The sequence below is a fragment of the Zonotrichia albicollis genome, chromosome 25, assembly GCF_047830755.1.
Source record: "Zonotrichia albicollis isolate bZonAlb1 chromosome 25, bZonAlb1.hap1, whole genome shotgun sequence".
Taxonomy (NCBI): domain Eukaryota; kingdom Metazoa; phylum Chordata; class Aves; order Passeriformes; family Passerellidae; genus Zonotrichia; species Zonotrichia albicollis.
In genome coordinates, this window is record NC_133843.1 from 584,668 (window position 1) to 596,025 (window position 11,358).

Here is an 11,358-nt window from a genome sequence, read left to right on the forward strand (position 1 = left end):
CTTGGCCCATTTAAACAGCGGAGGCGCTGGGAAGCGCCGCGCCGGCGGCGGCGAGGGGGTGAGCGACGGACGGCGGGGCCAGCACCGGCTCAGCCTGCCCGGGGCCACCGGCGGAGACACAGCCCCGCGGGGACACGGCCGGGACTCGCTGTGCCACCCCCGGGCACCCCCGGGCACGGGGCTGGCAGTGCCCGGCCGATGGAAGCTGGATCCGGGATGAAGGGACAGGGAGAGATGGATGGAGGGAGGGATGGATGGGTGGAGGGAGGGAGGGATGGATGGATGCATGTGGATAGATGGATGGATGGATGGATGGATGGATGGATAGGGATGGAGGGATGGAGGGAGGGATGTGGATAGATCCATGGATGGAGGGATGGATGGATGAATCCATGGATGGAGGGATGGATCCATGGATGGACAGAAGGACACACGAGGTGAGTTTGTTCTCTGTCACAAGCTGTGGCAGACACAGCGCAGTGTCCATGTGGAACTGCCCCGAGAGGACAAGGTGGCCCAAAATGAAGCTGTGTGGTTGTCACAGGGATGTATCACCTCAGCAAGATGGAGTTCCCTGCCTCTGGATGCCAAAGTGGGTTCCAAAGGGCAGGAGGAATCCTACCCACGATAGGAACAACAATAAATTATCCCCCTAACCATGGGCTAAGAAATGTGCCCACGAGTCTCTGGCAGTGGCAGAGCAGTGGGAGCTGTGTGTGAGCTCTGCCTCAGAGCTCCCAGAACCACACAGAGCTCCCAGTTTGTCCCAGGCCGTGTCCCCTGGCTTACCTTCCTGCAGGGTGGGCTGGGGACAGCCTGACCTTGCCCTGCAGCCGGTGAGGAGTGGCTTTGCTGTGTGCCAGCAGCCCCTGGCAGAGCTGGCAGGGCCATTGCTCAGCTACCTGACACCATCCTTGTTTTGTGCCATTTTATCCTCAAGGAGCTCCAGCTCTGGGATCCATCTTTGGCTCTAATGAAGGAGGCACATCCACAGACCCATCAAACCCTCTCATTGAGGCTTTCAGGCTTAGGCTCTTATTCTTAATGCTCCTGATTGCTTGAGATGACAGGGGGAAAATCACTTTCTATTATCACCTAATGATCCAAGGAGAATGCTTGGGAGAGGCTGTGGGAGACACAGACATTTCTGTGGCAGCCAGAGCATCCTGGATGGAGGGCAGAGGGGCTGTGTGGTGAGAGGGGCTCACTCAGCTTCCAAAACCCTTCATTCTATCACATCCAACTGCCTGGGCTCTTGAGAGCCTTGGGTTCTTCCTCAGCCTTCCCTTGACTCCACTTCTTCAGAGCTTCCTGGGCCTGAACTCCTTGCACTTTTTAAGGGAGTGAGGATTTTTTCTCGAAGCTTCTTTCCTTTACAGCCATCAGGGCTGTTACCCTTCCACCTCCAGGGCAGGGACAGCTTGGCCACAGCCTCTCCAAGGGAAGGCCCCGTGTTTGCTCCAAGAGAGCAGGACAGGAGCGGCCCCATCCTGCAGGAGCCTCTCTGGCAGATCTCAGGGAAGTTTGGGGGTGCAAGAGGCACAGGCTGGGACCGATGCCATCCCTGTGCCAAGCACTGGGGTCGCTGAGGGCTCCTGCCTGCAGAGAACAGAGCTCTGAGCTCCCAGCAGAGCCTGGCGTTGCTCAGCTCCAGTCTCTAATAGCAGAGCTTTTGGGATTAGTGTAAACAGATTCACCCCTGGAGAGCAGATCAGAGAGCAGCACGCAAATCCATGCACATGTGGAGAGAGGGGAGCCAGGTCTGCTCTGCACACTCCCCAAACTGGAACAGGTTCCCAGTCTGGGGCAGGGATCTCTCTCTGAGCTTTTTGTTGTTGTGTGTTTCCAGGGCAGCAGGCAAAGTGAAAGCATGAGTCTTAATTTGCTCACAGAGCACTGCAAACAGAGTAAATAGTGATCATTTCTCAGCATTCCTTCCCCACCTCTGGGATACATCACCTGGGATTGAAACAAAACCTCTCTCTCAGGTCAAATGTGTCAACAACTGCCAGGAGTTACCTGTGCCGGAAAGTGCTTCCTAAGTGGAGATAATGCTCCAAGCACAGCTCTTACACTTAAGAAAGAAAGATTTTCCTCCACATCCTATCACCAGTTTCAGGGAGAAATTCCTTATCCTGGACATTCCTCCACTATTCAACCAATAAAAGAAGGGAAAACTTCCTAGATGTGACTTATTTACATGTGCTTCAGCAAATCCCCGAGTTTCTAACTCACATCAAAGGTCCTTTGAGCTGTTTTAAAACCTGATTGCAGGGGCAGGCCCTCATGGCAGATACAGGAAAGACAGGTTGAGGCTGGGAGGAGAGAGAAACCCAGCTACCTGTGAGGTGAGCAACCTGAGCCCAGAGAGGGATCCAGAGCTCCTGGATCTGTGCAGGATCCGGCACAGATTCCATCCAGAATCCAGCACGGATTCCTTCCAGAGCTCCTGGATCCAGCACAGATTCCATCCAGAATCCAGCACATATTCCATCCAGAGCTCCTGGATCCATCCAGAGCTCCTGTTTGTGCAGGATCTAGCACAGATTCCATCCAGAGCTCTTGGATCCCTGCAGGATCCATCCAAAACTCCTGGATCCCTGCAGGAACCCAGCACATACTCCATCCAGAGCTCCTGGATCCATCCATAAACCATTCCACAAACAGATCCCATCCATAAACCCATCCACAAGCAGACCCCATCCACAAGCAGACCCCATCCACAAGCAGACCCTCTCCCCAGCAAAGCACAGGGAGGAGAGCAGGGAGCCGCCCCAGCAGCTCCTGAGGCAGCCAGAGCCATCCTCGGGCTGTCCCCAGCTTTGGGGACACCAGGGCTGTGCCACAGCCGGGGTTCCCGGGGTTTGTCCTCCCCTCCCAGCTGCTGCCAGGGATGGGGAGAGCAGCAGGAGCAGCCCCAGGCCAGACTGCTTCATTAGCAGAGATGTTGTGACAGCCCAGCTGGGGAGGGCACAGGGGGCTCTTCAGGGCAGGGCGGGCACCAGGAAGGGCTTTGCCTATAAAAATGCTTTTCCAAGAATTCTGGGCTGTTCCATTTAATCCTGCTGCTGCAGAACGCTGCCTTTTGTTGGGGTGGAAATGGGGCACCGTGGTCCCTTCTGCACATTTGTTATATTGGAACAAACCCCACCAAAACCATCCCCACAAACACAATGCCAGAGCTCTGTACTCAGCCCTCACTCACTCCCGGGGCAGGACCACACCAGGGCTCCTCTTGTTTGGTTCCATTTTCTTTTAAATCCTACAATCCAATAAAAACAGTCTGCTGGATGTAAACCATGGCTGCGCTGCAACAGAGGGCTTTAATCAAACAGAAACTTAGATAGGAGATAAGAAAGGGATAACCAAAACAAAACAAAGGGAATTTCAAAAACCATGTAAATAGGCATTTGCATATTTGGATCTTCTCGTGGTGATTTGAGTTTCTCAGGAGAGGAGCAACTTCTGTGCTCCTTCACCAGAGCAGAGGGGAGAGGAAAGCTGCTGCTGCAGCTGCTCACCGCTGAGCTTTATTTGTTGTCAGACTTCCAGAAGGGATCTTTTCTACGTGTGGAGTCAGGAATTCCAACCTCTGCCTGCTCGGCTTCACTGTGGGACTGCAGCAGCACCTGGGGACTGCAGACTCAGGTGCTTCACTCTCCAGCCTGGGAGCAAACATCCCTGTGAAATCCTGAGGCGTTTCCAGCCCATCCTGGGGATCTGTTTCTCCCAAGTTCAATAACTCAAGCACTGAGCAAAACCAGGGAATTGTGTGCAGCAGCACAGCACACGTGGCAAAGGCAGAAGTGTCAGAGCGAGCTGCTTACAGATCATTTTAATGCCTAAAATTATTATCTGATCTCTCTGGCAAATACAAATCACTGTTTTGTCACACATCCTCCTTCAGCCAAAACCGCTGCACCCACCCCTGGGTTCCAGCACACATTTCCTCCCTGATTACCTGGGAAAGGCTGGCCGGGAAGGTGAGGCCCAGCCCTGAGGATGAGGAGCAGAGGAAGGAGATCTTTAGGAGTTCCTGTTGTCCCTTTTAGGTCCAGCAAGCAGCAGCCGCTTCTCTGCACCCATCAGCCATAAAGCACTGCTCGGGGGTTAAAGCAGCTCTGACCCCCAAATAAAAGAGCCTAATGCACTGTAAATATCCAGGAGACCCTCGAGTCTATTACAGCCCAGCTTTTCAGGAGCCTGTCTCTCTGCTATGGTCTGTGCTCACAATTACAGCAAAACACTGATTAGGGTGCACATGGGAGCAGCACAGGAAGCAAATATAAAATTGTCCTAAGCAAGTAACTGCATTTGTAAGGATGGCATTGCTTTTAATTAGCTTTAATTTCCAAAGAATTATTGCTTGCTCAAAAAAAAAATATAAAATCTTTATGGATCCATGAATTATTGAGCACAGGGTTCTCCCCCTGCCTCCTGCTGATACCTGGGGAGCAGCCCCAGCATAACTCACCAGGGAATTCTGCGTCTGACTGCAGGAATGCCTGCTGCTCCGGCCCATTCAGTGTTTCTGTCAGAACCCCAAGGACTGGATCAGCTCTGGCTGAGTGAAAATGGAAATCAAGTCCCAGCCTGGATTAACCTCCAGAGCAGCACCGGTGTGCTGTGTTTGCTGGGAGAGATCTGTGTTTGCACACAAGAAAAGGGGACTGTAAGGATGTATGTGACAAAGAAGAGTCCATTCAAGAGAAAACAGGAATAAATCTCAGCAGAACCTCAGCAGGGACTGGGAGGTGAGCGGTGTCCCCAGCATTCCCTCAGCAGAGCACTGGAAACACCTCTGGCATTGTCCCTTGGTTCAGGACACCTCCTTCCCTCCCTCTGGAACCCCCTCCAATTATCAGATGAAATGCAGGAGGATCAAAGGCAGAGTCCCTGCTCTCCCGAGGATAATCGGAGTGGGGGGTAATTAGTAATTAGTAATTAGTAGCCCTGAGTGCTGCTGAGCACCTTTCCCTCGTTAGCGATGCCCGGGTCCCCTCCTGTGTCCCCCCTCACCAAGAGCTGCCCTGACCCGGCCCCAGAGGGACCCCTGGCTGTTCTGGGACTTGGGTTCACTGCCTGGGACTGGGGACAGGAGGGGAGAGACGAGTCCAGGAGCTCTGGGGAGCCTGGACGAGGCAACGACATGGGGACAGCAAGACAGAAATAATAAATGTACAGTTAAACAATAGCTAAATAACATTTCCATTGCTGCCTGCTTTTCCTTGTGTCCCTGGAGCTCTGGTCAGGGTGGGAGAGCTGTTCCCCCTCTTTCTTACCTGGGCAATGCCCTGCAAGCAGCACACAGGTTTCAAGTCTGAAAGGCACCTTAATGATCACGGGATCAGCTGTCAGGATTGAGGCTGAATTATGAGTTCCTTGTCCTTGCAGGAGAAATGGGGTGGCCAGTCCGTCACATGTGGGGGCCCTGGAGCTGTCTCAGAGGACCAGGGTTAGGTGCCTGTGCTTTCCAGCAGCCAGGAACTCTCCTCCATCCAAGGCCAGAAGGTGCAGAAGGGAAAGCTTAGCCTGGAATCCCCATCACAAACAGAATTCCCCCCAAAAATGGGGGAGTTTCCAGCCAGCAAATCAGGCCTTGCCCTGATGTCCCTGTCCCAACACCTGGAGCAGCCTCATGTCCCAACACCAGGGACAAAATCCATGGGAGGACACACAGCTACAGCCAGGGGAGCCAAACTGATGGGGCTCACGAGGAATTTGCATGCAAGGAATCATGCGGGCTGAAATGAGGCTGAAATGTTAATGAACATTGTCTGGAAAGCACTGGGAAATCCTTGGATTAGAGGTATCCTAGGAACACAACACAGCCTGTGACAGCAGATAAGGTCAGCCTGGGGACTGCATCCAGCTTTATCTAAAAACCCAACTTTGCATACGGTGACTCGACAAAAATGCAATAAATGTAAATCGTGTAACAGTGCTGCCCTGTGGATTTTGGGTCGTTTTTCATCAGGATGCCACAGCTCTGACCCCACTGCCCAGAGCCCGGGCTGGGCACTGCTGGAGCCCAATCAGACAAGCACAACCCCAAGGCTGTCCAGGCAAGGCTGTGCCTCACTTTTACCGTCTGATCTCAGGTATGGGCAAGAGCCAGAGGGAGCCACAGCCCCTGGTCTGCAGTCCAGCTTCCAGAGCTGAAAACCCACGGAGTGCAGGCTCTGCCAGCCCTGCCCGGCTGGCACTGCTGCCCTCCCTGCAAGCCTGCAAACCCACATTTCCCGTGATTAAGCAATGGCTGAGCGTGTTTGGGGAGCCGGGAGCCTCAGCCCAGCTTGACTGGGATGCTCTGCTGGATCCTGTCTCCATCAGCACCGACCCAAACCACGGGCACGGAGGCACCAAACTCCCCTTGCCCGAACTTAGCCGGAGAGCTTTTCAACATTCAACACCGGTCTGCAGAAAAGCCTTTCCCTGCTGCCTGTCCCGTTCCGAGCAGCGCCGGGAACGCGCCGGGAGTGCCCCGGGGATGCTCCGGGATAGCGGCGGCACCGCGGGCCGGTGACGAGCGGGGACAAGGACGGGGCACGGCCAGGCTCGGAACGGCACGGCCGCGTCAGGAGCAGCCCTGCGAGGCTCGGAGCGGTTCGGAACGGCACGGCCGCGTCAGGAGCAGCCCTGCGAGGCTCGGAACGGTTCGGAACGGCACGGCCGGGTCAGCAGCAGCCCTGCGAGGCTCGGAGCGGTTCGGAACGGCACGGCCGGGCCAGCAGCAGCCCTGCGAGGCTCGGAGCGGCGCTGCCCGCCCGTCGCTGCTCGCGAACCCCCCGGCCGGTCCCCGGAGCCGCCGCGGGTTGCTGGCAGCGGCCCCGGAGCCGCAGCGCTGCCGCCGGGGAGAGAGGTAATAAATAACCCGGGGAGCGCGGCGCGGAGCCCGGCGGGCGGCGCAGACTCTGACCTGACAAATACCCACTGGAAAATCATCACCTCCCGCCCCCGGGAGCCCGGAGCCAGCCCCGGGCCGGCCCCAGGCGGGGGGCGGCGGAGCCAGCCGGGCCCGTCCGGCCGCGCCGCCGGGGGTGGCGGCAGCGGGGGCGGCCCGGGCTGGGCGGGGAGCCGGGGACGCGGGGAGGGGATGGGGATGGAGCACACACACAGACGCACACACACAGACACACGTTACACATCACACACACACACAGAGAGGGGTCCTGCCTCGCCTCCGCCGCGGCTCCCCCGGGCCGGGGCGCGGGGAACGGGCGGGACCGTCCCGCACAGCGGCAGGGACGGATGGGGATGCTCCTGATGGGAATGGGAACATTGCTGCTAGAAATGGTTCTGTTCCTGCCAGGAATGGGGATGTCCCTGCTGGGAATGGGGATATTCCTGCTGGGAATGGTGCTGTTCCCTGGGAACGGTGCTGTCCCTATTGGGAATGGGGATATTCCTGCTAGAAGTGGTTCTGTTCCTGTTGGGAATGGTGCTGTCCCCCCATGGTCTGCCTGTGCCGTGGTGGGTGCTCAGCCCCGGAGCCTCCTCAGCTGCCCCAGGAGAAGGCAGCACCCAATTTCCCAGTGGTGGAGAGGAGGAAAAAGGGGGAGAGGGAGATGCTTTATTTTCCGCCCCGTGCAATAAAGTGTGATTATAAAGAATATAACAGGGAGCACAGCTTGAATTCCAATCGGTGCAGGGCCCATTGTTAACCATCAGGGAACTATTTATTCTCCAGCCTTACTGGTGCTCCTTGGTCAATAATGATAAAGGGGGGAAAGGAGAAGAACTTGAAGCCATTATAAAGCAGCAATCCCATTACAGAGGAGCAGCAGCAAGAACCCCCCCAGAATCTATGATTCCCTCAGGTCATGTCTCATGTGCTCAGAGCACTGGCCACTGTCAGGATTTACCCTGCATCATTAACCCACCAAAGAGAGGTTTTTTCCTTGCCAGAAATGACTGATTTCTCCAGCCTGATGGCAGTCATCGTTTGGGAGACAGAGCAGCACTCCCCTGCTGCTGAGCTATCTCCAGAGATATTTAATAAATAAATAAATAAAATAGCTGGATGCTCGACCAGCTCCTCGGGAAGAGGGAAGACAATGTGGCCGTTTATTGTGATTAAATACTTGCTGCTCCCTAATTCTGACACTCTCTCACACACACAGACAGGCAGCACCCGTGTGTGCTCGATCAGCTCCCCAAACATTATTTATCATTTGCATTTCTCTTCCAGCCAGGGCCAGGCTGTCCCAGGCTGTGCAAGGAGCAGGAGCAGCCCCTGTCCCACCCAGCTGCTCTTCCTCTGCCTCACTGGATTCCACCTCAGCTGTGCCAAGGTTTCCAGCAGGATCAGATCCACTCCGGGCCAGCTTTAGAAACTTCTGGCATGCAGTCTGGACGCCAGCTCAAAAGCCCCAAGCTCAGCACAGAAACCTAAGCCCAGAGCTTGTCTCCTGTGCTCTGCCCCAGGGGAAGGGGCTGCCTTGGGAGGTTGGGGCTCCCTGGGGGCTGCACACCCAGCAAAGGGGTTTGGAGCCTCCTCACAGTGCCCAGCCCATGGAAAACCGAGCTGTGCTGGCCTCAGCCACACGTCACCCCTCACTGCAGCATTCCCAGCCCCAGAAAGGGTCCCAGAGCCTTTCCCCAGCGCACATTATCCTGGCTGTGTCCACCACCGTGCCACCAGGGAGTGGAGGCTGGGGTGGGGCTGTTTTCATGGTTGTCATGGCTTTGCCATAACTCACAAACCCTGAGCCGCCCTGCCACGAGCAGCTCTGGGAAACCCCTGGCTCCTGGCAGCTCTGCCTCTCCCCTGTGCATCCAGGAACGGCCTCAGAGCACAGCAGTGGATGGGGAGAGGAGGAGGAGGCTGAGGGGAGTGTGGCTCTGGCAGAGGATGGAATCTGGGGGGAATGAGCTTCAGCCTCCTTTACATTTCTTTAAATATTCTGCTCTTACCTCCAGAGCAAGCCCCTTCTTCCAGCTGAGTTATCCTGTTACCCAAACAGGACCTTTTGGCTCAAAAGCTGTCACTTACAGGCTGAGGCTCCTCCAGGCAAACACTGAAACGTTTCTGGCAACTCAGCCAGCATTTTGCACTGAATCACTGTTATTTACACACGGGGACCCAGGTGGGAAGCTCCCACTCTTGTTTTGAGCCTTGCAAATGTCCCTCAGCTGTGACTGATTTGTAGGGTAGCACAGGGCGAAGCTGCCTTAAAGCAGCCAAGGAAGTTCCTCCCCAAACACAACAAAAATTGCTTCAAGGGCAATCATTAAATTAATCTCTTTTAATAGGCAAGATGGAAATGAAGACCTACAAGAAGCAGCAGAAGGAAAGACAGCAGCAGAGGAACTGGAGACCATGAGTTTAGATAAAAGCTTGACTTGAAGCCTTGGTACAGCTGCACCCAAATCCTTTTGTGGGAGCCCAGGAATGAGGTTCCTGATGGCTGAGGAGGAGCCTTGGAGCTGCTGCTGGCGGAGAAAGCCATGCTTCTTCCCCTGAACACGCTGCTGTCTTCCTGCTGTGTGATGCCTTCCATAAGCTCTTCTGGGGATGGGGGCATAAATCATCATAAAGCCATGGCACGGTATATAAATCATAATAAAGAATAATGATACGTAATAAGGATGAATAATATTAGGGGGAGAATTGTGTGAGAGCCCTGCACACACACAAAAACACAGAAAAACACACAAAAACACACACAGAGCTGTGCAAACACAGCCAGCCCTCTGACCCCAGCACACTGCACCCCTTGCTGCCCACCCTGTGCAGGGATTTCAGTGCTCACAGGGTGCCAGGAGCAATCACAGAGCACTTTAACCCCCCAGCCCCGGGGCTGCCTGCACACAAAGCTTCCCCTGTGCCAAACTGCAAATTCACCCCACCTGCCCTGCCTGTCCCAGCTGATGGGACAGGGACATGCTCCATCTGCAGCCCCCAAGGAGGCCGGGATGGAGGGGAGGTTCTGGTTCCCAATTCTGCTGATTGCAGCCCTGGATTAGCACCCCAGGCTCCCCCTGTGTTTGTCAGTGTGCAGCGAGGGAGGGAAATAAATCCTGGCTTGAGATCTTCAGGGCGGGACGCAAAGAGCAGCTGAAGTCAGTCCCCAGTGCTTGGAGAGCACAGGAATCCAAGTTCCACATCCTCCTCCTCCTCTGGCCTGCTCAGCTCCTACACAAATTGATTCATCCCTGCCTGCACATCAGCCAAATTTGGGGGTTTTGTGTGTTTGGGACAACAGATTCTCCTCAAGAGCCTGCCTGGAAAAGCTCAGGGATCATGAGATTCCAGGGTCTCTGACCAGCCAAACAACAGGGCTGGTGTCACTTACAGGATCCAGTTATAGCTGACTAAATTTGGGCCACTGGTCAAGACCCATCCAAAATTATCTGCTGGCTGAGCAGGGCAGCTCCATTCTGGGCAGGAGGAAACAGCTCCCAGGCACTGAACATCAGCACCAGGGGAAGACTGTTAAACCTCCCTGGTTAAATGTGTATTTAAAATGCTGATACCCCACACCGAGACCCCGGAAAAAAATGTATTTATCATTGTTATTAACAGTAATAGAAATAAAACCAGTTCTAATAGCATGCAGGGTTTGATGCATTTCCCAAATAAAAGGATTTATTCGTTTAGAGCCTGGGTATTTATTTGTTTCTCTCTCCCCAGTCCTGCCCCCCCTCCCAACCCTGCTGAATTTTTAATGCCCCTTGTTTCTAATGTCAGCCGTTTTTCTTGTAAAGGTTTTTTGACATAACTTTATATTGCTGCATCCTTTTGTTGCTGCCATTCCCCATCCTTGTTAGAGACTCCACTTCCCTAATGAAGCTCAGCTCCTGCCAGGATAATAAAAGGAAATAGATCCAGGGCTGAGGAGGGCCTAGGAGAGCTCAGAAATGGGGGTGACACAACACAAATACAGGGAAAGTGTCCTCTGGGGACACCCACGGCTGTCCCTGGGACTGAGTGTGTGTGAAATGCACAGACACACAAATGCACAGAGTTTGTGTGGGTCTGTGTGCACACTGAATGTGCACTGATGTCATTTTGTACACACACACTGATGGGGTGGGAGGAGATGTTGGGAAAATGTGCCCTGCAGGTGCCAGAAGTTGGGGACATTCTGCCAAATTAAAAAAATAGGATTTAAAATATCCCCTTTGTGTTTTTGGGGGGGAAAGCTCACAATCTTACTGCAAGTTATGAAAAAAAATACGAAACTCTACAAAGCTCCTTTCTCCTCTGTCCATTGAGGATGAGAAACTCCTCTGCTTTCTGTGACTCCCCTCCAGTGCCAGCCAGCATTCAGAGAGCACAGTGACTCCAGCAGGGCCTGGGGATCTGTTCTGCCTTCTTTCCAGGGGATCTCGGGCTTTTAAACCCATCACACA

The 11,358-nt window shown here is 54.4% G+C and overlaps 1 long non-coding RNA gene across 1 annotated transcript; it reads right to left on the reverse strand.

Moving 5' to 3' along the window:
* Positions 1–9,233: 9,233 nt before the first annotated feature.
* On the reverse strand, positions 9,234–10,459 carry LOC141731812 (uncharacterized). The gene is made up of 2 exons (XR_012583748.1): positions 9,853–10,459; positions 9,234–9,511 (listed from the first exon to the last, which is right to left on the reverse strand). It is a non-coding gene; the product is annotated as an uncharacterized LOC141731812 (long non-coding RNA).
* Between the last annotated feature and the right edge of the window lie 899 nt (positions 10,460–11,358).